Below are 3,843 nucleotides of genomic sequence, written 5' to 3'. Positions count from 1 at the left end.
GAAACTTCATATAAAGAATTATTATTTACTTGTTTCTTTCTATTGGATTAAAATCATGTTTATAGAAATTCGCAATTTTGGTATTTTATTGACATCACATTATTGGACCCTTAGTAAGTATCGAAGTCGACCATCTCGTCTCTACTTCTTCGAGGTTAGGCGGGATACTCATTGAGTACACGTTTTTTTCGTACTCATACTACACTTCTGTGCATTTTTGTTGCACAGGTTCAGGTGTTGTTAGTGGCCTATTGGGCGTAGCAGCGCGGATGATTCTGGGACTAGGTGAGTTGCATTGTTCGAGGCGGCCCGCAGCTAGTATAGTCCCTTTTCCAGCATAATATATTTACTTTCTGTCCACTGTATTCCGGACGGATGTTGTATTTTATTTCTGTCTTAGTAAATGCTCATGCACTTGTGACACCGGGTTCTGGGATGGTTTTGAAATATTTTGTATTGATTGATTATTATTTAATTTGAATTGAGGCAGTTATCTTTTTACTTATGAAATTTGAAGGAAAATCTTGGCTTTAAAAGTTGTTATAATTTGGAATCTAATTTAGTTGGCTTGCCTGACATCGGTATCCAGCGCCACCACGACCCTTAGTGGAGTTTGGGTCGTGACAGGTATGATACATTTAGAAATAGTGACTAACCCTTCTAAGCACTTTAATACACTACATTCACAATTCAAGCACATATTCTTCTCAATCAATTCACTCGCCACAGACCATATGCAACATAGCCCTTACTTTCTTTAAGCACTTCTATACTCCTACTAGCACAAATTATTAAGAATTGGAGGTGTGTATTTTCTACATTACTTTACTATCAATTTTTCTTTTCTTGCAATTTTTCTTTCTTTCCTTTTTTTCTTTTCTTTTCACACACTCCATACATTAAAGTTCATCGGCTAGTGACTTTTGATTTCAACTTTTAATGCACCAACGGGCCCTTCCATGGTTCCACTCAAAATCTACTCCCTAATATCTCACCTTACTTCTTTTAGCGACTAAGTGCCTTAGGAGGTAAAGGTTCAACAATCTCAATTAAGAACAAAGTAGGGGTATGGCTTGTAATGTGGTTGCCAAAAGAACGGTCTATAGGCTCAAAGGGGATAGCAACGGAAGATTTTATTTTTATGTGACAAGCACATCCATGACCAAGCAAGAAATGCCTACGTCATCTCCTAAATTAGCATAACTTACAATTTTGCTTCAATTAACACACGGGGCAAGTTCTAGACTACACAGGATAGCACAGAAGATCACAAATCCTCTCACACACATTGCACATGACTCACTCACAACGGTTTTGTTCAACTCTCAAGTAATGCAAGCACACATAATTGGAAAAAATTAAGCAATATTGTACTATGTGGAATACAAGTCAAACAACTGAGAAAAAGCGCCACAAAATAGGCTATTTACTTCACTTAGACGTCACAATTCAAACCAAATACACAGAAAGATAGAATGTGTGTCATAGCCTAATGTGCCAGCATCAACCATGTCAATGAGTATCTCGGAGCAACTCAGTTTCTTCCTAAACTACTCCTAAAAAGAATAAAGTACCCGGTTCGAGCTACATCCTTGGAAAAGAACTGGCGCCCAAAGAAAAACCAAGGAATACTACCTAACTATTCTAAAAAAAAAGAAAATCTTTTTGGTGTTTTTAATCGGACTTTATCCCTCAAGAAAATTGTCCAAAAGATCCATCGTCGGGAAAAGTCTGAGCTTTTTCTTGTTTTTTTTTTCAATTTTCGTTTTTTTCCTATTTTTTTTAACCTGGACTATGTCTACTACGAGTTCTAAAAGAAAAACTTAATAATATAAAAAAACAATTTTATACAATTACACTTCGGAAAGTAGTTTCCCCACCCCACACTTATATTATGCATAGTCCTCGATGCATGATCACAGAGAAAAATATTAAACAAGGGTGAGAAATACTCCGTGAGACCCTCTCGGGCTTAGCGCGGACATGATCCTCAATCTTTAGAGTTGGGACGACCCCACACTTAAGCTCAAACATGCTCCTCAGCTTCAACTTTGGGTACTCAGACTTCCCCTACTCTGCAAAATAAAAACAACACAAAACTCGACACAAAAATAAATAAATAAATAACAGATATACAGGCTGGGTTGCCTCCCAATAAGCATTTTATTTATAGTCGTGGCACGACTCTGCTACTCTGCTCAGGCTGGGCGCTTTCTCTTCTTCTTCTTTCTCCCATGAAGTCTAGCCTTTTTGCACACTCTCGGAAGGTCTCCTCTTTCATCTCTGGCTATTTTCTCAATCATCTTTACACATTCAGCTTGCCACACCACCTCCTCTAACTCAGTTGTCCCATCTGGATCACTACAATTCACATAAGGACTCTGCTCTATCCCCTTCAATTCGACCACAGTAATCATGCACAAGTCCTCATAATGCTTAGGGAGCTTAAGTGCCTTGTACATATTAAAAGTGACTTCCTCATCGTCAACTCTCATCTTTAACTTCCTTTCCCTCACATCAATAATCGCTTCACCAGTAGCTAAGAATGGCCGCCCCAAAATAATGGGCACTTCCTCATCTGCCTCGTAATCAAGAACAATAAAATTAGCAGGAAGAATAAACTTTCCCACTCGAACTAACACATCTTCAATAATTCCTTCTGGCATAACTAGTGACCTATCTGATAACTGTAAAGTGATTGTAGTAGGTCTAAGCACCCCCAATCCGAGTTGCTTGAACAAAGAGGACGACATCAAATTTATACTAGTCCCTAAATCACACAGGGCTCTCCCAACTTCTTGTTTTCCAAGAGACAAAGGAATTGTTAAACTCCTAGGTTCCTTCAACTTAGGAGGAAGTTTACTCTGAATTCTGGCACTGCACTCTTCAGTAAGTGCAACTGTTTCGAACTCTGTATGTATTCGTTTATTTGCCACAATATCTCTGAGATACCTTACATACTTAGGCACTTCCTGCAAAATTTCCACCAAAGGCAAATTCACACGCACTTGGCTCAAAATATCTAAGAATTTCTTGTACTTAGCATCATCTTTTTGCTTCTGCAATCTTTGTGGATACGGAGGTGGTGGCCTTGTCACAATTACTGGATCGGATCCTTTGTTCTCTTTCTCATTCTCCTCAACTGGCTTGGGAACTAATTCTCCTTAAGGACTATCCGTAGACTTCTTTTTCTTTGGAACTTCTTCTAATGCTCTTCCATTTCTCAAGGTAACCGCATTGACTTGAGCTTTAGGATTGGGCTCACTATCGCTTGGAAGAGCTCCAACTGGTCTAGTATTTTAGGCACTGGCAAGTTGTCCCACTTGGCGCTCCAAATTTTACATTGCTACGACTTGGGCTTGCTGATCATCCATCAATTTCTGAGTGAGGGTTTGCTGATCAGCCATCAATTTCTTCATCATTTCCTCAAGGTGGCTTGTTGGACTCCCTTGTTGTTCAGCCTGGGGTGTTCTATATTGTTGTTGAGGTGCTTGAGGTCGGTATTGATTCTGAGTACCTTGGTTTCCACCCCAAGAGAATTTTGGGTGGTTCCTCCAGTTGGGATTGTAAGTGTCTACTGATTTGTTTGGCCTTGATTTGCATTACCCACAAAATATATAGACTCTGGATTTGCTGGGCATAGAATGCTCATGTGACCCTCTCCACATACTTCACAAAACACCTGAACCTGTTGCACTGGTCGAGCTTGTTGCTTGTTAATAACCATGGTCATCTGATTGACTTGGTTGGTCAGTGTAGAAATCTGTGCTGATAATGCCGAGACGACATCTAACTTGAGAACCCCTGCAGATTTTTGCACTGTGTGTCTGCCCATTTCTCCTT

General features: G+C 39.6%; 1 pseudogene; it reads right to left on the bottom strand.

The window, feature by feature from the left end:
• Positions 1 to 2,753, bottom strand: part of LOC109210750 — a 43,165-nt pseudogene extending 40,412 nt beyond the window's left edge.
• Positions 2,754 to 3,843: the final 1,090 nt, after the last annotated feature.

The sequence above is a fragment of the Nicotiana attenuata genome, unplaced genomic scaffold, assembly GCF_001879085.1.
Source record: "Nicotiana attenuata strain UT unplaced genomic scaffold, NIATTr2, whole genome shotgun sequence".
NCBI lineage: Eukaryota > Viridiplantae > Streptophyta > Magnoliopsida > Solanales > Solanaceae > Nicotiana > Nicotiana attenuata.
The sequence above is the reverse complement of the archived record's forward strand: the minus strand, read 5'-3'. Positions and strand labels throughout refer to the sequence as shown.